The sequence below is a fragment of the Rousettus aegyptiacus genome, unplaced genomic scaffold (genome assembly GCF_014176215.1).
Source record: "Rousettus aegyptiacus isolate mRouAeg1 unplaced genomic scaffold, mRouAeg1.p scaffold_m13_p_3, whole genome shotgun sequence".
In the NCBI taxonomy this organism is placed as follows: domain Eukaryota; kingdom Metazoa; phylum Chordata; class Mammalia; order Chiroptera; family Pteropodidae; genus Rousettus; species Rousettus aegyptiacus.
In genome coordinates this window covers 70,432,127-70,455,711 of record NW_023416306.1, presented here as the reverse complement: position 1 = coordinate 70,455,711, position 23,585 = coordinate 70,432,127, and the positions used below count along the sequence as shown (strand labels likewise).

Below are 23,585 nucleotides of genomic sequence, written 5' to 3'. Positions count from 1 at the left end.
CCTGTAAAGACTGAAGTAAGACAAGGTTATGTAGTTCTGCCTTTTTCTCATCTTCTATTCTAGGTACTAAATGTGGGAGTTTTCCAAAGAAAATTTCAAATGGGGTGAATCCATTAATACATGGAGTAAACCTAGCTCGGAGAAGAGCAAAGGGGAGAAGTTCTGCCTAGGTTCCACCAGTTTCTGATCCTAACTTGACTAATGTCTCTTTTAGGGTCTGATTCATTTGCTCTACTTGGCCCAAACTTTGGTGCCGGTAGGCACAGTGGAGTTTCCATCACAAATTTAGGTAGCTAGCCAATTGTTGTGATATCTTTGCTATGAAGTCTGGCCCGTTATCTGATCCTAAAGTTCCAGGGAGACCAAATCGAGGGAGGACTTCTTGAAGTAGTTTCTTAGAACCTACTAACTAAAGCAGTCTCTTTTCTTGTGAGGAAGGCCTCTACCCATCCTGAAAAGATGTCTATAAAAACAAGTAAATATTTGTAGCCCTGACAGTTGGGGTTACCTCATTGAAATTGACTTCCCAGTGGTCCCCAATAAGTTCCTCTTTCCCTATGCCTAGGTTCTTCTATCTTCCCCTTCTCTGGATTAACTTGGGCATAAGCCGGGCATAGTGAGGCAATCTCCTCTGTGGTTCTTCTCCCTTCTAACAAGTGAAAGCAGGGGTCTAAATCTCGGAGCATCTTAGTTTGATTAGTTTGCTCATCTTAGTTGTGTGGTCTGGTGTAGTTGGTGGAGAAGAGTCCTTCCAAGGGCCCATGAGAGCCCGATTTTTCCATCTGGGGTCACCCATCGCCTCTGTTGGTTCCTAGCGGCTCCCTTATCTTGAAAATATATCTTCTCTTCCGCCATATAGGTTGGAGATGGAGGCAGTTCTGGGTAAGGGACAACAGTCAGTAGATATGGTGGGGGCCCCTCTGGCCTTGTGGCTGCTGCTCTTGCCTCTGCATTGGCTCATCAGTTTCCCTCAGTCTCAGGACTATTCTCTTTGATGCCCTTTACAAGGAACAATAGCCAGAGCCTTAGGCATCCATACAGCTTCAAATAAGGCTAAGATCTCCTCCTTGTTCTCAATGTCCTTCCCAGCTGAAGTCAGAAGCCCTCTTTCCTTGTAGATAGCTTCATGTACATGTGCAGTGGCAAAGGCGTATCGGCTGTCAGCGTATATTGTGACTGCCTTATCCTTTCCCCATCTTACTGCCTCAGTGAGAGCGATGAGTTCAGCCTTTTGAGCAGAAGTCTCATGGGGAAGAGCCTGTGACCAGATGGTGCCAGTTAGAGTTACAACCGCTGCCCCAGCATACTTTCTTCCTTCCTGCGTGAAGCTGCTCCGTCCATGAACAGAACTTCATCAGCTTCAGGTAGAGGGGAATCTTTGAGGTCTGGCTGCGAGGAACACACAGCATCAGTGAAATCTATGCAGTCATGAACTGGGGTTTTGGGGTCTGGGTTTGGCAACAGATTGGCTGGGTTGATGATAGTAGCTTTGGAGAAGTTGATCTTTGGCTGATCGAGGAGGAGAGCCTAGTATTGAGTGATTCTGGAGTTAGTCATCCATTATTCTGGGCTACTGCAGAGAAGGGCTTCTATCACGTGAGGGACAGTAATGTCTAGATTCTGCCCAAGCATGAGTTTGTCAGTTCCTTTGAGAAGGAGAGCCATCACTGCTATGGCTTGTAAGCAGGGTGGCCATCCAGAGGCCACCTTGTCTAGTCTCTTTGATAGATAGGCTAGTGGTTGGCACCATGGGCTTAGCATTTGGGTTAGGACCCCTTTGGCGATTCACTTGGTCTCACTCACAAAAAGATGAAATCCCTTGGTGATGTCTGGAAGAGCAAGGGCTAGGGCTGATATAAGTGCCTGCTTGAGAAGGTCAAAGGCCTTCTGTTCTGTCTCTGTCCAATTGAGGGGCTGATTTCCTCCTGTAGCTGAGTACAAGGGCTTTGCAATCTATGTGAAACCAGGAATCCAAAGTCTGCAATAGCACGTCACCCCAAGGAATTCTCTTACCTGTCTCTTGGTGGTGGGTACCAGAATCTGAAGAATGGCTTCCATCTTCTGCTGAGAGAGAAAGTCTGTTTTCCTGCTTTGATGGTATACCTGAGGTAGGCCACCACCTGGGTGCACAGCTGGGCTTTCTTAGAGGAGACTCGGTACCCATATGCCTCTAGGGTGCTGAGTAAGTCCCTGGTTGCCGCGAGACAGATCTCCTCAGTTTTAGCTGCTAATAGTAAATCATCAACATACTGGAGTAACGTACAGTGAAGATTACATTGACAAAAGGCACGGAGATCTGCACTTAGAGCCTCATCAAATAGAGTAGGAGAAGTTTTGAATCCTTGCAGTAAATGCGTCCAGTTTAGCTGGCCTGAGAATCTCTCCTCTGGGACTGTCCACTCAAGGGCAAAGATAGGCTGGCTGCTGGAAGCTGGGGGGATGCTGAAAAAAAAGCATCTTTTAAATCTAATACAGTATAAACAGTTCTCTTGGGAGGTAGCAAGCGTAAGAGAGTGTACAGGTTGGGTACAGTCGAGTGGATGGTTTCAACCCTCTTGTTCACGTCTCTTAAGTCTTATACTGGCTGGTAATCCTGAGTACCAGGCTTCTGGACTTGGAGCAAGGGAGTGTTCCATGGCAATTGTTACAAGAATCCCTGCCTCCTGTAGCTGCTAGATATGCTTCCTTATACCGATTTTGGCATCTTGGGCAATGGGGTATTGCTTAATCCGGACAGGGGTCATGGTAGCAGTTAAGCTCACCACTACTGAGGCTTGGTACCTAGCCTACCCTCGGGCATTGCTTTCAGTCCATACCTCTGGATATTCTATCTGGAGTCTGTCTAGTAAGGGCCCCGTGGATGGGTCTACATTCTCTTCCTTTTCATAGAGGAGGTACTCTTCAGATAGAGGACAGGTAACTAAGACAGTTGACAGGGAAGACATGGACATCTGAGATTTATTATCTCCGAATGTGATAGTAGTCCTTAGCTTTTGGAGTAGGCCTCTACCATTCTGGAATTATAAGGAAAGAATGGGTCACTAACTTCACCCCATATCTACAGTCCTTTCAGTGGTCCATGAGTATTCTCGTGCTTTACCCATGGCCCCTTGGATGGTAGTCTTTCATGTGGAGATTGGTCCTCCTGGGTCAAGTCATGCTGAGTGGGTAGCCCCTGTGTCCACCAGGAAGTTAACAGTTTTGCCCCCAATTTTTAAGGCTACCCTGGGCTCCTGGGGGCTTAGTGTGTAGGAGCTCCAGCCCCATCAGTCCTCTCCCTCAGTAACAAGGATTTTAGTCTTGCAGTTTTCCTGGTCCTTTGCATTTTTCTCAGGACATTCATTCTTCCAATGGCCTTCTTTCTTGCAGTAGGCACATTGATTTTTCCCTAGGGGTGTGTGACCCTTACATGGGCCTTTTTCTGACCCCCCTTGTCATGCCCTAGTCTTCTCTGGTCTCTCCTCCTGCATGGCAGCTACCATTAATTTAGCCATTCATTTGTGGTCATCTGGTGCCTCCCTGTTGTTGAACACTTTCTGGGCTATCTCAACAAGTTGGGACAGATTCATCCCTGAAAAACCTTCCAAATTTTTGCAATTTACACCCGATGTCAGGGGCTGCCTGTGTAGCAAAGGCTACATTAATTGCCCATTGGTTCTCAGGTACGCCTCTTGTAGTCGTTCAAGAAATGCTCCGAGGGATTCCTGAGGTCCCTGTATAACTTCAGTTACCTTAGAAAGGTTAGTTGGCTGATGAGCAGCCATCCTAATTCCCCCAATTAGAATCTGGTGGTACCAATCTAATGTCGTTCTCCTTGCCTGAGAATTGTATTCCCAGTCAGGGTGGGTGGAGGGAAATTCCTCCTCAATCTATTCCCCTGCTTCTTCAACTCTCCTCCCTCCCACAGCTATCTTTTGTGCTTCTGTTCGAATGTGCCCACGTTCTTCTGCGGTGAAGATGGTAACTAAAAGCTGTTGACAATCATCCCAAGTGGGGCGGTGAGTCTAAAAGACACTCTCTAAGAGTCCCATTAATGCCTGGAGATTTTCAGAGAAAGGTGGATTATATGCCTTATAGTTGCACAGGTCACTAGTCGAGAGAGGCACATAAACCATAAAGGGCCTGTCTGTGTGATGCCCCTGGGGTGGTGCTTCTTGCAAGGGGAGGATGGCCGGGGTGGTGGTATTGGCTGGTGCTCCACCTGGAGCAGGAGTGGGAGGCCCATAGGGGTTACCTGCTGGCTATCTGAGGAGGTGAGGCGGTGCCGTTTGGCCTCTGTTGTCCTGGACTATAGGGTGGGGGGGGAGGGTCACTGTCCTCTGGTGGAGATTGGAGGACTGAGGGACTGGGCTGTCTTGGAGATTCAGTTGCTGTATGTTTTGGGGTGCCCACAACTAAGACTTGCGTCCCTAGAGAAAGGGCACACCGGCGGAGCCAAGGAGAGGGGTTCTGAACAAGGTTTAACCATTGATCGATGTATGAAAACTGATCGGGATGTCCCGGGTCGCCTGTGACAATCTTCCAAACATTCCTCACTAAACCCCTGTCAAAGGAACCCTCTGGAGGCCAATTTACACCAAAAAATGGCCACTCAACTTCACACAATGTCCTTAGTCTGCCTGTAGAAAACTTTATGCCATAGTTAGCTCCCTCTACAAACCCTTCTTTGAAATGTTGCAGGAGACACCCCAAGGGTGTCTTCTGTGAACTTGGGCCTCCCCCCATTGCTTGCACAGAAAACACGAGACAGACACTCAGATGAGAACAATTACTGGGGTGTAGGTGAACCCAGAGAGGTCTGCCACCTACAACCTAGTCAAGCCCAAAGACAGACCTGATAACAGGGCGTAGGAGGCGGTGTCCTGCAGCCTGGCCATGGTCTGAGAGATCTGACTGTGCCCAGTCTCTCCAGGACCTCCAATGACCAGTCAACAGAAACAGAAAGGTACCTTTTTATCCAGACATTGAGGCCTCGGAGATTCCCGTCAGGATCAGGAACAAAGAGTGTGTCCTAAATGTTGTGTCCTTGATGATTGCATTGACCCCGTCATGGCATTCAAGGGCCCTGGAACGTCTCAGGTTGGCCACCCCTTTGAGTCCGTAACGGGAACAATAACTGCTTTGGAGGCCGGTCTGGTCTTAGATCTCAGAGCTACTCCCTGAGATCTCTCTAGGGCCTCCAAATGTTGTAGCTGATAGACACACGGACCACCAGAAATTGGTGAGTTATAGGAAACACACTCTTTATTCAGCCAGCTGGGTCTGCCAGACCCCAAATTAAGCAGCCCTGAAATGCAGAGGTACAGGATTTTTAAGCCCTATACCCCATTCTTCATCCTATTTGAACACATAAGTCTATTTTTCTTCTTTTTACTGTCAACCCACAGGTAGGTTGTGCAAGCAAGAGGGTACAGAAGCAGAAAGCTTGTCGTTAGAGCATTATGTTCCCATGGGCGATAGCCAAGCAGTAATTTTCCAGCCAGCACATTGTGATAGCTGGCTACCTCTGATGTCAGTAGTTTCTCATCCTCAAAGAGTCTTTGGTGTCTGTTGTAGGCAGAGGCAAGTGTCAGAGACAGAAAAAGATGTCCATTCATGATTGAACACCTGATATCATCTCTTCCAACAAGGTTGATGTCTTTTCCAACAAAAGAAAATCTTCTGATTGTAAGCCATGGTCTTTGATGTCTTCGTCTCTCAGGAGCACACTGTGAAACGAATCAGTTACTAATATATCAATTTACTTAAGCTGGTTAATAATTCCTTGACAATAATACAGAACATATTTTATTAGTAAGGTTGATTCATATGCCCCTTCATTTAGATGCATAGAGTGACTGGTGACTATTTCATGAGGAGAAAGGCTAGGTTTACCAAAATGGGTAGATCTTAGGTTGAGAAACACTATAGAAAGAGCTTTTAGCCAAGGGAGATTAAAAGCTTCTGAAAATTTAGTTACTTGAGTACCATTGGTATGTTCGACCAGTCCAGACCACTGGGGAGTGATAAGAATAATGAAAATGCTGTCAAATAGGTCAAATGTTCCAAATGGATTGTATTATTTGCCCAGTGAAACGAATCCCAAGGTCACTATGTAACTCAGAAGGAATTCCCCAGTTGGGAATTATTTTTTTTCTAATGATAGTTTACCTATCATTAAAGCTGTTGCTCTTCTGCAAGGCAGTACTGTAACCCAGTGAGGAAACATACAAATCATAACTAATACATATTTGTATCCTCAAGATGGTGATGTTTGGATAAATTACTGTATCTCAAATGGGCCTAAAGGGAGTGGGAAATGTCCCTGGAACCTATGAAGTGGTTTTCCAGGGTTATATTTTGGACAGATAAAACATCTGCTATACGCTTTATCCGCTACAGTAGGAGAAGGTTGTAGTAATATTGTTTCTCCATGAAGTCATTTTTTCAGGACCCCAATGGGTTAGCTCATGAACATGTTGAAGAATAGATAGTTGAGCCCCTATAGGTAAGGTTGGTATCTGATTGGGTCCAAGCCATACCTGTTTGTTTGAATTGAAGATTTCCCCCCTTTTTTTGTTGCCATATCTTTTCCTCTTCTGTAGCTGTCTGTTGGAACTATAAAAGACAGTCTTTGATTGATTTAATAGGGAACGAGGAACATTTTCAGGTCTGAATAATTTTATTAGTGCTGCTTGTTTAGCTGCAGTATCATCTGCTAAATAATTTTCTAAATAATTCCCCTTTGGTTCCATGGTAACAGTTTTAGAATATTTTGGAATTTTGATAATTGCCATTTGTTTGGGTTGATATATGGCATTTAATAATACTGCAACCATTCTTTAGGCTGTCTTGAGGAATTTAGGAAGCCTAGTTGTTTCCATAACATTCCAGAGTCAAGAGCTACACCAAAGGCATAGTGATTATCAGTGTAAATATTGGTTATTTGATCTTTGGGCAATTGACAAGCTCAGGTTAGACCAATTAATTCTTCTTGTTGAGCAAATCTTATTTCTCCTAAGAACTTTTAATTACCTCCAAGGAAGTTATTGCATATCCAGCTCAGTAATATACCTTTTCATCTTTGAGATAAGATCCATCTGTAAACCAAATTAAGTCAGCATTATCAGTAGATAGAGGCAAAGTCAGTAGTTATTCTGATAGGAGTGGCTGACTTAATGTGGCCAACAAAAGTACCTGAAAGAACCCAGAGCTCTGTCGGAATGTCTATAACAAATTTTCAGTCTCAAGACTGGTTTTTCCTTGCAGAGATTTCTCCTCAAGTATTGGCAGGGAGAAAGGAAAATGCCCTCTCCCAGTCCTTGGAGCAGTCCTATGCTTACTACTGTCTTCTTTCTTTTTCTGGCTCCCATTTCAATTTTCTATAATCCGTAAAATGATTTGTCTTTTTATAATAACAGTTGAAAAAGACTTCAGGAAGTTCTAATCTGATTGCTTAATTGCTAGAGTTGTAAATTCATGATTTTTAGTATCTTTATCTTTTCTAAACCAATAGGTCTATTAGTTGGAATAGGTCAAAACAGCCAGGATCATATGTTCCAACACAAATCAAAATCCTTGGTGAACCCATCACGGTCTTGGAGAGGATCAGGAAAATGTTTAGTTAGATTTCTTAATTCTGTTCTAGTTCAAGGAACTTAAACATTTGCTAGTTCCGCCTACCCCCCCAACCTGAAATTAGATTTTCTCTAAAGGGAGCTTTCAGAATTTTTTTTCATTTTTTTTCCCTCTGGTCTACCTTGATCTGGCTCTCTATTCTGAGTCTCCCCCAGCTCAGTAGGAAACAGTGGTGGGAGAGGTGCAGAGGAGAGAGAAGGGGAAGGAGGAGGAGAGGGTAAGCCTAGATAAGGAAGCTTCAAAAGTAAAAGATGTATAGGGGCAGTTGGAGAAGGAGGAAAAGAGTGGTGTTGGCATTGCATAGCTTTGGAAGCCCTCTTTAGCTCAGAGACAGTCTCTAGAAATTTCTTGTTATCTTCCTGTAGAGAAGAGAATTTACCTGTGCATTCTTTAAAGGCTTCTATTTGCCAATTGAGGTAAGCCTCCCATTTACCCAGTTTTATTTTAGAGCTAGCTTTTTCTGATTGAGCGCACAAAAAGTTAATTTAGAGGTGTCAAAGAGCCCTATTTTGGCCATCTTAAATCTTCCCATTTCTGTAGATCCTTGCAAGTTAAGACTCCGTTGAAATTATACATATAGTATACAGGAGTATTTATAAGGGACTAGGTATCTTCGGGCTTGTTGGTGTTGGCAGCATAATTTCCCATGTTAATTTTAGTTTTCTTTCGAGATATGCAGAGTCTGAACAAAATTGTAGTGATATTACATGGTGGTTTGAACTGTGCTGCTTGTGGGTTGAGCTCCAAGGGGCTGTCACCTCCCCACTAGCTGTAACCCTCTTACATGTCTTAGTTTCTCTCCTGGTCGTCTAATACAATTGTAAGGACTCGGAGAGCTAGGTAACCAATTTATATGTGTGTGTCCCAGGACTGGTCAATTATTTAATTACAGTGTCTTGGAATTCTCTACAGGGCCACTTCCTACCTTGAGCATTCCACAGGCACCCCTCATGAAGATTCTTGATCACCTAAAATGCCAGATATTTGGGTTGGGAGGAGTAGGTGCTCCTTATCTCTGTAGCTGAATGATTTCAGACTCTCATTTATTCAGCAAAAATAATGTTGTTCAGATCCACAGTATTTCTGATTGGAAAGCTGAAATTAGAAACAGCTGCCCATTTTTTCCCTTTTGGTCCTGAGTTATATCAACTCTTATCGGTTAGTGCCATCTTGAGGATTTTCTAAGAATAGCTCAAAGAAAGTCAAGACCTACCTTAAGTGAAGGAGGTGCAGGATTCCCAGAGCAGGGAGCCAGCCAGTGGGGCACGATGAGACCCTGATTGATGGTTGTTAGGTCATACTACTTCACTCTGCGCCACACTATCAAGCCCTCTAGCCAGCGGAACCAACCAGTCAATGTCACACTCCAGTCGACTATCCACTACTAAACCCCTTTTAACAGATCCCATCCCCCCTATTCAGTAGGAAGCAGCTACAGAAGATGGAGTCACCATGCCTATTCCATAAAACAAAAAGGCTAGAATGTTAGGTCCACAGGGCCCTATCCCTACCCCCCATAGTGTGGGAACCAGACTTACCCTTTTTTTAAAAAAAAAAAAAATATTTATTTAAATTAGTTTCAAGTACACAGTACATTGGTTAGACATCTATATTGTTCATAAAACAATTCCCTCAATTGCTCCCTCCCTCCACTGGCCCTCCACTTAGCCATCATATTAATGCTAAATGTATTCCCTGTGTCGTGCTCCCCATCCTCATGCCCAACTATCAACTACTAATTTGTACTTCTTTAATGCTTCACCCTATTCTCTCAGTCCCCCCACTTCACCTCCCCTCCAGCAGACTTACCTTTTGTGTGGGAACTTGTCCTTGCAAGGTCCAGGTTGGAAATGCTACAGGCTCACCTCCCATTTCACTGGACTCTCCTCTCTTTCCTGCCAACTTACCTGCTCGACATATTCCCACCAAAAAAGCCCACCTCAAGCCCCATATAAGTTTCAGGTCTCCTTACATTCAGGGCTGACATCATCTTCAGCTCAGCCCGGCTGTCACTCTGCTACAATAAATCTCGCTGAACCCCTTTGGCCTTGTGTGTTCCTCCTTAGGCAAAACTAACACTGGTACCTAACACTGGGTCTGGGTCTGCAAGGTGGTCTTGAGTGGACTTATTTGGAATCCTGTTGGCTACACCACATAAATGTTGATGAAACATCCAATATATAGAAAAGTTTTATAGGAGTTTTTTTGAGCCAAAGTTTTGAGAACATGCCTACAAGCAAAATCTCAATGGATTGAGAAAAAGCCCTGGAGAATGACAGTTTTAAAGCTAAATTTATACATTTAGAATCAAAGGAAGAAATATAAAAATTTTTACATGAAATCTATTGGGAGTAGATTGGAGAGGGAAGGGGAAGCAAAGCAGAGGACTGTCTAGGATTGGGTAAAAAGCAAAATGGAGCAACATATACTTTTTCTTTTTTACATTGGTGGGTATAGGATAGTTAACACAACATTTACAGTACATATAGATGTGTAACAAGGTGACAATGAAGAGTTCTGTAGTCTTGTGCTCTGGTGCCATAGTTGTGACTTAGAAGGGTCTGGAGAAGAAAATGACTCTGAAATTTCAAAAGTATGCTATCCTAGATGCATAGAAACAATGCACAGGGCTCATCTGAGGTAAAGATTAACCTTTGCTAAGGAAGCTATAGGCCTAGGACATGACTACCTGCCATGACTTTCCCAGTTAGGAATTTATGATCAAACCATCCTGTGTGCTTACTTTTGGTCACCAAGTTTGTAAAGCCTGTCATATACCTCTACCCCCCCTTTACCCCCTACCCTCACCCCAACCCCAAGCTTGTCAGGTTTTATATATAGCACCTTTTTCATTCACATTTTCTGACTGGAGAGAAGGACAGAAAGGTAAGACTACTGTGGAACTTTATATTCTTTGATATGTGGTTTGTCATTCCCATCCCCTCCTTCCCCTCACTATTTGCTACCCTCCCTTTGAAAGATTCTCCCTATCCTGGTAGTACTCACATCCTGGCTATGGATACTAACATTTGTCTAGGTTCTAGTTTTAAATATTGCCAGCAGGGTTGGCACATTGACTCTATTACTCAGGGAAGAATTAGACACAAACCTTGGGGATGTTAGTACGAGTAAGTGGAAGAACTTGTTTCTCCACCCTAGATGACTGAATCAGCCACCAGGCTGTGCTTTAGTGAAGAGCTGGGCTCTCTAACCTCTGACACTGGAGCAAGGAGAGATGTTATTGAAATCTAGAGATAAAGCATGCTGTTAGCCGATCTGCCACCTGTCAAAACAAGTTTTGGGAGCTTGTGGGCTTCTCGAGGGAGAATATTGCAACACCAGAAGACCTCGATGGCTCAATTATGACATTATGCCATCCAGGCAGAACCTGGGAGGGAAGAAACAAGAGCATTATCTAAATCAAAAGCCTAAAGAAAGGGAGGCCATTGTTGACTTTTCAGAGCAACTTAGGACCCTGTGCTGGAGCTCTAGCCCATGGGTGGCCCCTTTTGCTATTTCCACCCTCCTCCCATAGAGGTACTGCCTTTAAAAAAAATTTTTAAATCTCTTGTAACCTTGGGTTTTGTCTGCTTTGGCTAAGATCTCCCACACTTGAAGGCGCTGTAGTAACAAAACTACTAGCACTGTCCCAGCGAGCTCATGTTAACGGTAATGCTGACAACATCCAATTCTACTAGAACTTTCTAGCGATTAGACAGCTTTGGCAGGAGACTGACAATTAGTAATCTTTCCTGCTTTGGTCAGTGATGAGGAGGCTTTTCTTGTTTAGATATAGAAACTGCAACTCAAAAGGCTAGTCCAAATTTGCCCAAAGCAGTCACTGGGTTACTCACCACACCACCATGTCTCATCCTACCCTTTAGTTACCTTCCCATATAGTCACATTTACACAGGAACCCTGCTTCCTTATTTAAAAAGTAGCATAAATGCAATTGAGTGAACTGTAATAACTCCTCATTAGGTAGGGAATCAGGTGCTAGCATTTTAGCAAATGTTGAAATGGGAGAAACTTTTGACTGAAATGGCTCATAGTTTCAGGTCAGCCCCCTACCACTTAGGGCTTCTATTTATGAGTGATTGGTGAATAAGGGGCAGGAATGCACCTTGGATTTCTAACTCGATTAATAATAAGTGTGACCTGAGGGGAGATGCTCAAGTCCTCTCTCCTGTACTATGGGGTCTGATGGGTCAGGCCCTGCTGCTTGCTGCTGCCTCATGCATTCAGGTGGGATCTTCTCATCAGCCTGATAGCACATGCAGGGCCACTGCTGGGCCTTCCCACTTCCATCAGCATCCTCCATCAGACAATTTCCTTTATGCTTTCTAATGATCAATCAGTTCCTTCCTGAGTGGCTAAAATAAATGTTCAAAAACCTTTCTAGAAACTCATCAATAATCTGTGGATGACACTGAATTCTTCTCTATTAAAAACACCTTCCGTAAGTCAGACTTAGTAATTTCCTTTCCTGATTATCTTTAAAAAACCCCAAGTGGCTTTGTTGTTCTATGGACAGTGTCTTTAATAGCAAAGTGCTTCTGGAGGCAGGAAACAGATTGCCTTCTCTAGAATCCCAACCGTTGATATTATCTAGGACACTGGGACTTATTTTGAGAAGAAGCTTTGGATCTAGAATTCAAAAGTTCATAGTTTCCAGAAACACAGGAAAGGCATTCAGGAGAAAGATAGGCAGAGGTGGTGACCTGCTGCGCAGTGTGGCCAGACTGTCCATAGGGAGAATAAGCTAGAATAAATAGGAGAAGAGGTGACTTGTTGTTGAGGTTAGAAACAAGTAATTTTATGTCACTGAAAATGAGATGGCTGTAGAATTAACTTTAGTTTTCTGTAAGAGAAACAATGTTAGCCATATATTTTAGAGGATTAGATATTTGGGTGAAGAAATTTCTCTTTTGAGGTTGGATTTAGTTTTCCCCTCTTATAAAATGTTTTGTTTATTTTCCTACTTAATTTAAAATTTCTAGCTTTGTAATAGCTTGAGCTGATTAATCTAGCATATGTAATATTCACAAAAGAAAAAAATACTATAAAAGTCTCGATGTAAAGTGTTTCTGCAATGCAACTAGGAATTCCCACTTCTGTACCAGGGAGCCACAGATTTGGCTGGACTTGTTAGGGGAACAAGGATATCTCAATGTACTAGGAAATAAACAATGACCCGCCATTTCATCATTATGCCTCCATTCCCTATGTCTTGATGAAAAATAACTTTTATTCATTCTATAAATATTTATTTCAAACCTATTTAATAAGAAGAATGGTAAACAAAAGGGTTGTCGGGCAAGGATAGACAATAACCAAATAAACAAATATGTAATTTTTAAGTCCACTGATTTGAAATTAAATAGTTCTTGGTTCAAATCTTGGTTCTGTCTCTTAATGGCCATGTAACCTTGAGCAGCTCACTTCACCTCATAGAACTTCCATTTTCTCATCTGTAAAAAGGGGATAAAAATGCCTTTCTCTGGGGAGTATTATAAGGAGTATAGAGAGTAAGTTATATACTGCTTAGCATACAGTCCCTAGCCTATAGCTACTATTATAATTATTCTTAATGATGTATTGGAATTTTAGAAAGTTCTTATATCATCAAAACATGCTTGTTTGGGGTGATACATTATGATATATCACTGAAGATTTTAGAATTGTAAAACAACACAGATAAATAACAAGATATGTGACAAGCCCTTGAGGTCTGGGGAGGGCCGGGCACCTGAAGTGTTGGACATAGCAGAGAAGAAAGACCAGAAGATTAGGGACACCAGGCCACAAACACTCACCTGGAATAATTTTAAGAGGATGCCTCAGGTGTGCTCTGTTCTCATGGTTCACTGTAATGGTAAAGAATTACTTTGCTCTTGGAGTTTCCCAACAAGACCAGCTTTCACCAACATTGCTTTCTCTTCTGCTTTTCTTGGTTGTGGAGCTCTTAAATATGAAGGATGCACTGAAAAAGGTCAACTATGGCAGAATTACTGGCAAAATGCAATGTTGAGTCCAGGTCTTGCCTTGGTGAGCCTTGCTGACTAGTGATCCATCTGGGAAGCTTGTATTCTTCCGCCCCCGCCCCCCAGTCCGCTTCCATATCCTTAGATAATAATAAGAAAGCAAATAACAACTTTTTTGACATTTAGTAGACCGACTCTCCAATTTGTCCTGGCAAACTGGACCTGCCAGAAGACATGAGTGAGATGTGCCTCTAAATTTCGGTCTGTTCTTAACCTAATGAAAAAAGGCATTGGCTTGTAAAAATAGAGAGTATGTAAATGTTAAATTACCAAATGGAACAACTAACCAAACCAGTTACTGGGCTCATGAGCAATAACGTTATGCATTCCTGGGGATGGAAAAGTAACCACATCACCTACCTGGCTCGTTTTTCTTTCATTAGACTTTTTGGTGAATAAAGTGGTAGTGGCTGTTTTCAAGGATTCTCAGAGGGACCTTGGCCATTGCCTTTCAGTAGTTTCTTCTGTTACTATTTTTTGTTTTGTTTATTAAAAAACAAACAAGAAATCATTATGAAAAACTTAGAAAGTATAGATAAGCAAAATGGGGGAAAAATGCAGGCAAAATCTCATTCTACTTTTTTGTGGCTTTTACCAGTAGACAACTCGGAATGTATTGCTCACTCATGTACAGTAATAACCCTTATTCCCATTTACAGATGAATGAACTGAAGCTATGAGAGTTTGCATTTCTGTTGTTTGAATCCTGATTGTCTGTGAGACAAGAATGTCCCTGGCTGTAGAGGGAAAATGTCCATATAAAAGAACACAGTTTGTTAGCCAGGAAGCCAGCACTTGATGTGAGACAGTGTAACTCCAGACAAGCCAGCATGAAGCACTGCAGGGCTGCATCGACCTAGGATTAAAGTTTGATGGTCATTAAAAGTCATTAAAAAGAATTGCAAGAGGACAACAGTTGCTGATTTATGCTAAATAAGACCTTTCCCACAATCCAGGGGAATAGCAACCAAGAGCCCACATCATTCCCAGTGGCCCTATACAAGTCACGGTCCTATGCACAGTCCCTACCCCTTTGCCACTATCTCCATTTGAACATTTCTCAAAAGTGCTTCCTGCACACTGTGACTCCCCACTGACTTATGGGGAAATTCTATCTTTTTGCTGCAGGAACCACATCCACCTCTTTCCGTAACAGAATGTTTTCCCATTTCTGAGTTATTTCTTCTATAGCAGGTCCTGGGGTGGTGGTGGGTGTGGTGCTGATGGGTTCCCTATAGCCACCTGCAGACCTGTGGTATATATGATGCAAAGGGATGACTTCTTAATTTTTATTTAGTTTTGAAAATATTAGTGCTCTTTTCTTCTTTGTGTTCTTTTATAGAAACATTTCCCCTCTACAGCCAGGGACATTCTTGTCTCACAGACAATCAGGATTCTAACAACAGAAATACAAAGAGGTAATGAATCAGCCTTCAGCATTTGACATCTCAAATAGAATTCCTGAGTCCAAAATAGTCCTGAAATCTAAGCATTGAAAAGAGAGGAAAAGCTTTCTAAATCATATGGTCCAAGCTGAAATTGTCATATTAGGCCTGCTTGCACTCATGTCTTGTGTGGCTGCTTTTAGACAGGGTGGGTTCTGGAAGATTCCCATGGGCAAGTCTGGTATAAAGGGGCAGTAGGTCACATATCTTGGGATATCCAAGGGCAGGGCAAAAAGAGATGGCCCATAAGATCCCAGGACCCTGTACCACCACTGGGGAGGAAGAATGGTTCGTTGAAGAATGAAAGAGAGTGGATTTTGCATGGGTGGTGTACAAGTTAGATTTATTTTAAGAAGAATAAAAGAATATGAGAGTTTGTCACAGTGTGGGGGAGTAATTAAGCCCAAGGGCAAGGTCTGTCATTAATGACTCTAAAAGAGACTAATTAGTTCCCAGATAATGGAAGGAAATGACAGAGGGTTGATGAAATCTAGAGTTTAAATTTACATTTTCTCCTTAAGTTAGTCCTATGAGTCCAGTTGACTTGCCTTAACTTTCAGCCCTACCCAGTAGCTAAGAAAGAACAAGATTGATAAACATAAAAAAGAAAATACCAGTCTTTCTAATAGGTTAGGACATTTTTGCTGCATCAGCCATGAGTGTGCAGCTTTGGGTTTCTGTATTCCGCTGGTAAACTCCTTTCCCAGCCCCTACTCTCTCCCGCCCTGAATTCTGCACATTCCTGTGGTGCAGGGGAACTGTCACTATTAGCATAGTGGAGTATTCAGTGAACTGAGAGTGATCTAAACAGTGTGAGCACAAATCCCATCCAGCCTGTTCCAAGCAGTATTTTTAGTGCCTTTAATGTTAGATCTCAGTGCCAACAATCATCTATACAGGTGGAGAACCATGAGCACTGGCTTGAGGTGAAAGCAGGTTAATATGTAGACCCCAAATGTCTCCCTCCAGGCACCTTTGGGCGGTGCACGTGCACAACTCCTTGCATGGACTGTATGGGTAATATGTTGCTGGATGTAAGATATACAGAGTGTTCTACCCTGCTTGTCCAGAGCTCACAATTGAAGACAGTATGGGGAGGCAACAAGTCAAGGCTGGTTTGTTACACTTAAATTGTAGTACCAGGTAGCTGGACGTGCCTTGTACTTCTACTAGTCTTTCAGGGTGTCATCACTGCCATCCTAAAAGCACCCATTTCCATAGTTTCCAACTTTTTCTTGTTTGCTTCCAAGAGGTGGCAAGAGAAATTCCCATGCTTGCAGGCTCACTGGGAAGCAAGTTTAATTTTTTTAAAAAAATTATGGTAAAATATACACAATTTAACCATTTTTCATTTAGTATGTTCAGTGTTGTGCAATCGTCACCACCATTCATCTCTAGAACGTTTTCATCATTTCAAACTGAAACTATATCCATTAAACGCTAACTCTTCATTCCCTTCTTCTCTCAGCCCCTTAATTTCAAATATGGAGAGGAATAATATTTTTGGAATGATAATGTTCATTTCTTATTGACTTTTTTATATGCAACCCTCCCTTGATTCAGCCAGGGGTACTCATCGCTTTGGGAATTGTTAGGGTTATTAAAGGAGTAATGAAAAGAAAAAGAGTCAAATGTTCAGGATTTTTGAGCTCCTGGCTTTCAATAAAAATTCAGGCTTTACAGAGAGATAAAAGTTCCTTCCAAATTCCAAAAGCTTCTGAGAAGTTGGGGCAGGCACTTTGGATGTGACTCAAGATCATCTCGTCTTTCACTGTACATGTTTTTAGGAGATGAAAAAAAATCAGCAAGCAGTATAATAACTGTTTTAAAAAATATTTAAGTGGCTGTTGTGGGTAAGTATCAAGATTTCTGTGTAACCTGGAAAACAGAACAAGGATGGGAAGTTCAGGTAACAACCATCAGCATATTTATAAATTAAAACCTGCTTTTCCAAGTCTCTCTCCTGGGGCTGTTCCAGCGGAGACTGACTAACCCTTGAATTTCATGGAGGAGTCACACTCTGGCCGAATTGTATGACTTCCAGGCTCCCTCCCAAAGCTGGGTCCTGTGACCTTGTTTCAGTTGCAGCCAGAATTATGGTCCTTCCCAAAGTGTGGCTCCACCTGTGGAACAGTAGATAAGTTTTATAGTTTTCAGTGGATAGAATCAACATTGACATGATATATTTCATGGAAGAGTCCTGTGTGGCTTTCCCTGTGCTTCTCTATACAGATGAACAAAATACAAAAATAAAATTTAAAGCCACATTGTCTATAATAGATTGGTTATGTGGTGAAATGGAGAAAACTAAGGATCACTAGGTAACCTTTTTTCTAAGATTACATTATTCAGTTCAAAGAAATGTCCATTATTGTAACATTAAAACTTTTCTAATTTTCTTTATTTTATCTTACCCTTTTTGTCTTTGGCATTACAATATTTAGAAAAAAAAATTGGGGGGGGGGCGCAGATTGCTGGTGACAGCATTTGATAGGAGTCCTTATTTCTAAGTGGTCTTGTTTTGCAAAACAAAGTATCAGTCTCCCATGTTCTTTATTTTACTGTTCCATGAAATTCCCAGACTGTGGGAACTACTGGCACACAGCAGTGCTTCTCAGGGTTCACAGTCAGTAAAACAAAAAGCTATTCTCTATTGAAAAACGGCTTCGGGCTACTGTTTTGGGGGCAGAGAGAAATAAAATTAATTTTATTTCTTATTTTCAACACAACATTCTTGGCAAAATGAGAAATGAGAATCTAATCAAAACTTTAGTCCACCTCTGTCTAGTTTATGGAAGGAAAATTTCAGTGTCACCAGGAGAAGACAATTGGATAAATCCACATTAGAACATTCTACAATTTTTTTTTTTTTTGTAATAAAACAAAGGTATAGAAGGGTAACTTCACTGTTTATGGCCTGTTTTGACTGAGAAGGTCCTCCAGTAATTTCCCAATATCAAGGAAGGCAAGGACCTGGCTGGAAGGCTGGCTCCCAGGTGTAGCTCCAGTTTGGAGGTGGGAGAATTGGGAACCCTGGGCCAGATGACAGGGGAGTCATGCAAAGAGAAAAACCAGAATACAAGTAAGCCCGCCTTCTCAGTGAGAGTTGCCTACAAGACACTCAGGATATCATACCAGATGGAGAAGGATATCCACCATAACACATTGGTCCATGAGTGCTGACATTTGATGAGCATTTAAAGTAAGTCATTAGATAAGAAAATTCCACATGTCAGAAAATCCTACAGCTTGTATGTGGAAAAAATGCCACTTGAAAGACGTTCCCTAGATTCGAAAGTAATCCTAAAATTATATGTGGTATTACCAAAAATGAGTTTGGAAACTGAAAATTTTCTAAACTATTAATAACTGTAATTATAACTAATGATTTTTGTTTCTCATGATGGTGGAAAGATTGACTTTTCTTTTTGTTTTTGCTCAGAGTGACATTCCAAAAGCGCAAAAAATTATTAAAATGTATTATAAGGTATGTCAACAATTGATTAATAAAAATAATTTTTTTGGGGGAAAACCTACAGAGCAACACAAATGCAATTTTTTTTTCAGCAAGAAATAATTCTCTCCTTGAATTAATTGTAAGTGACAAAATCCAAAAATAAATGTGTCATGTCCGATACAGAATACAGAAAAAAAATGTGCACAAAGTTGTTTATCCCGTCTTTATTTATAATACGGAAAATGCCTGAGTGTTTCATGGTAGAAAAGTAAAGTAAATTGGACTATGACAACATTGTTATGAAGCCAGAGGAGGCCTGGCTCAAGGGCTGTGGTTTGCTGACTTTCAGCCCAAAGGCAGGAACAGGACTGTCAGCAATAAATGCCTGGCTTCTCCTTCCCCTACGAGTCTTAGTCACAGAGTCACATGATTTAGAGGAGGAAGCACTAGCCTCCCTCTAGGGTGACTATCCTTGCCTTCTTGGAAGACAGAAAGATCATCACGGGTGCTGGCTGTGACACAACCCGAGGGCTCTGTGGAACCCTGTGGAGCTCACACAGGGGTGGGGGTAAGACATGGAGGTGTGGGGAAAAGAATATTCTCATGATGCTCTGTTAGTCACCCTGCTTGTGGGAAAAAGGAGCTCATGGCTGAATGGATGACAATCAAGGCTCCTGGCCAGAACAGAGTCTCTTTATGTCCTGAGACTCCCTCACTTCAGGAAACTCAGACACACATAAACACACACTTATATACAATATATATATCATGCACATACACATATTTATACACAATACACACCCACCACATACACACACTTATATATAATAGATACAATACACACACACACAATACACACTCACACACAACACACACACAATACATATATCACACACACTTATACACTATACATACTCCATACATATACACACACTTATACATAACACACACGCTACATACATACACATACTTATAAACAATATACACACCATACACATTCACACTTATACACAATACACATACCACACAGATTTATACACAAACACATACTTACACAAATTACACACCAAACACTTATACACAATATTCACAACACACATAAACACACTTACACACAATACACACAAACACACTTATACAGATATACACACATGCATATACTCTCACACAAACACAAACTTATACACATATACGCACACATACGATTACATGTAGGCACACATACACAGTTACACATGGACACATACATATATGATACACATATACACATAAACTCATGCACACACACTTATGTACATATAAATGAATGAACACATGTGCATATGTACTTACACAATACACGCATGCCTGTGTATGTATACTCATGACATATGTATACATATCAAAGAGTTCTAATGAGGGTCCCCAAGATATGCCACTTTGGCATGTGGTTTATTTTGACCTGAAGACAATCAAGACCCAGCAGTTTCAAGAAAAACTTTTACTTCTCTCTTAATTACCTAAAAGTATTAGTTGAGTCAAGAGCTATTAACCAGAGATAACATTTTATCTGAAAGACCTATCTGTATGGCAGGGCAAACTCTGCTCTTCTTATTGTCTTGTAATTACCCATCTCCTCTTTGAGGCCCCAGGCCCCATCCCATTTCTTAGCTCAGGTTGGCACGGTGGCCTCAACTGCCTCACTGGTCCTTGAGTCTCTTATTTTTATGGGACTTGTTAAAAAAATAGTAAATGGAGCTACTTTTGAATGGAGTTGGAACTCTCATCCCAGAGGAACTGGGTTGCATGTCTCACTCCTCAAGTCCTTGGAATGTTAAAGCAAAGCAAAATAAGCTTTTCACTAGGCCCAGAGCAACATTGTGTCCCAAAGAACTGTTTGTAAGGATAACAAGGTAGCAGATATGATAGCTATCAGATTGAATATTAAAAACTTCTTTAGACTTAGTGTCACTATGTTAACTTATCTGTTAACCTATATATATATATATATATATATATAATGCTTTTCTTATATTGATGTAATTAATTGTTCCCCTTCCCTTTCTCATAAATACTCCTTGCCTTTGCCCCTTAATCAGGACACTATTTGGGCTTCTGCTTGAAATCAGTGCTTTCTGATTAGTATATGTGTGTGTGTGTACACACACACACACACACACACACACACACATATATATAAATAAATCTCAAATCCTTGTTGGCTTTCACTTTGGCCCCTTATTTTTAGCTTAACGGGTTTCATATGTAATTAAATTTATTTTTCTCCTGTTTATATATCTTATGTCAATTTGATTATTAGATGAGCCAAAGAACTTAGAAGGGTAAAAAAATTTTTTCCTCCCCAGCAACACATACTATATTAAAACATGAATACTTAGTAAAGGAGTATAAAAGACCCCCAGTTGTGATCAGACGGCCTGACAGTCTGAATCATTAGTAATTGAACCGTAGGACCTCCGCCACAACTCCGGAAGCGCCTCGTCCAGGGCAGCAGTGGCCGCGGTGGCCGTGATGCCTGCGAGCTGGGCAGCTGACTGCCGGGGGAGGAAGAGCAGGGCCCAGAATCTCCTGGGTGTGCTGGAGCGTGGTCTGCGCGGTGGCTGCCTGTGTCGCCTCCTCTGAGTATTTTGAGAAACTACCCGAGATCTCCCGCGGCCTCCATGAAGACCTATGAGGGGCGCGGGAGTTGGTCGCGGGGACTGCAGAACAGAAGAGAAGAAGTTGGTCAGAGATTTTGATGAAAAGTGAAACGCTGGCAGATATAGAAGAAGAACTATGTTATGCACCCCTATCTTTCCGTAACCCTATGATGTCTAAGTTTCGAACCTACAGGGGGGACCTTGCCAAACTCCACGGGGAAGTGAGACGCACACCTTTGGCAGCCATACCTGGGGGCTGAGGAGACACAAAATATAGCACATACTGTAGAAAATGAGCATAAGAATCGGCTGTAGTCTCAAAGGGCATTGCTTCTGCAAGGCTCTGACAGCCTGAACCGGACTACCCAGAGTGTGGAGCATTCGCATCGGATGGCCGCGAAGACTGACTAGAACGGCTCAGAAATCGTAGAAGAGCTAGGGGAGCAACGTGACCAGCTGGAACGTGCCAAGAACAGATGTGAACACAATTGAAAACTTGAACAAAAGTGGAAAGATTCTCTGGTCAATGTTCAGAAATGTGGCAACCAACAAGCTGCTACTTTCCATCGTGATCTTACTGGAGCTAGCTGTCCTTGGGAGGCCTGATTTATTACAAGTTCTTTTGCAAGTACTGAACTTCCCACAGGGAATGGTGCGTGGACCAGAACTTTGACTCTCTGACTGAGGTGTTGGAGATGTGGTGTTAGAGATGGCGTTGGAGATGTGGTGTTAGAGATGGTGTTAGAGATGTGGAATAAGCATACTGCTGCTGAGAGCTAAGGGTTCAACCATGCGATGTGTAGCCAGACTGAGAGGAGAGAGGGAAGATGGAAAACCAGTCAAATGTAAAGGAACAGCAACAAGACCAGTGTGTAATAAATGCTGTTTATGACTTTTTAAATTAAAAAAATAATCGAAAGGTAAAATTTCCCAGTGGCTAAGTCGAACCATCTGTAAGTCCCTTTTCATTGTAAAATTCTGTGATTTTGGTGAGACAACATTTGTATATGCAGACCCAAAGAAAAGTCCCTAGACTGAAAATCTACCTCTGTAAGTAGAGGCCAGGTCAAGACTGAAAAAAGAGGCAGGCTACTCCAGTCTGCCAATTAACAGAGTTTATTAAGGAAAATTTACATAGGGGGCACATCTAGGGTGGTGGCAAAATGATATGGATGTATTCTATGCTTCTGGGCAGGCACTAAAGAATTAAATAGAATAGGCAAGATGGGTAGGGGTACTGGCATGACTCATTCCAGATAAGGGAAAATGCCTTATATACTTGCCCAGGACAGAGCAACAGCCTGTCCAGAAACCAGCACTCTGTGGGGCATGGCAGGGGGGTGGATCAGACAGTCTCAGAGGGGATTTATGGGAAGCAAGCTCTGTTCTGGCCCAGATCTAGATTATGGGTCAAGCAGTGCCTACGTCATGGAAGAGTCTCTCCTCCACAGACAAGACACTTCATCTACCAAGAACTTGTCTTGGGTTCTCCTCTATACTCCTGACAGGAACCCATAGTCTGGAGTCACATTCTTTTTGGCTCATGACAAGGGTACCTTCACCAAGCATCAGCTCTGAGCGTGCCAGCACATTGCAGCCCAATCCCAGGGGACCTCTGCAATAGATATTTGTGTAACTCCTTTCCTGCCCCTCCTCCCCACGCTCATCTAGGTCTTCACTCTTTTTTGATTAAATCAGTTTTGTCTACAGCCATGCCACCCTGAACAAGCCCTATCCCGTCTGATCTCAGAAGCTAAGCAGGGCTGGGCCTGGATAATACTTGGATGGGAGACCACCTAAGAATATCAGGTGCTGTAGGCATAAAAATAAATAAATAAACAAAAATAAAATATAAAGGATTGTAAGCTGAAAAGGTCCTTGCAATCTGTGAGGTCAACCAAGGGTTGCCTCGCCTAAAAATATACATAGATTAAAAAAAGAAAAAGAATCAGCTTTGTGAACAACAGTCATGAGCTAGCAACCATCTGAGTCTGAGTGGTTCTGGGAAGATTTGCAGCTGTCCCTGGAGTCATTTCCTGCTCTGTCACCCACATTCGTGTCTAGGGATGCAAATGGAAGGGGACTGACTACTTCTTAAAATTCCCTTTCAGGGGCACATCCCTGCTCACCCTCTGGCCAGGGTGTTTAGCTGGGACAGACAATGCTGTCCCTGTCCTGGCCTTGTCTGGAAGCTGCTGAGTCCTAGGCATGAGACGTCCGAGGCTCAGGCCTTGCATCAGTTTGTGACTTTTGCTTGTAATAATAGTCTGACCTCACCCTCAGGTTGTGACCTAAAGTACAGATACAATCCCAGAAAATAGCCCCTGAGAGTGAATTACTCAAGCTGCTATTAAGTTAAGTCTTGTGTCCAGCCTCCGCGAG

The 23,585-nt window shown here is 42.3% G+C and overlaps 1 long non-coding RNA gene and 2 pseudogenes across 1 annotated transcript; 2 read left to right on the top strand and 1 right to left on the bottom strand.

The window, feature by feature from the left end:
• Nucleotides 1–5,503: 5,503 nt before the first annotated feature.
• Nucleotides 5,504–7,308, bottom strand: LOC118600452. The gene is made up of 3 exons (XR_004950120.1): nt 7,015–7,308; nt 6,522–6,597; nt 5,504–5,708 (listed from the first exon to the last, which is right to left on the bottom strand). It is a non-coding gene; the product is annotated as an uncharacterized LOC118600452 (long non-coding RNA).
• An 8,037-nt stretch (nt 7,309–15,345) lies between these two features.
• LOC107500177 lies at nt 15,346–21,838 on the top strand (annotated as a pseudogene).
• Nucleotides 21,839–22,905: 1,067 nt separating this feature from the next.
• LOC118601226 lies at nt 22,906–23,024 on the top strand (annotated as a pseudogene).
• The last annotated feature ends 561 nt before the right edge of the window (nt 23,025–23,585 follow it).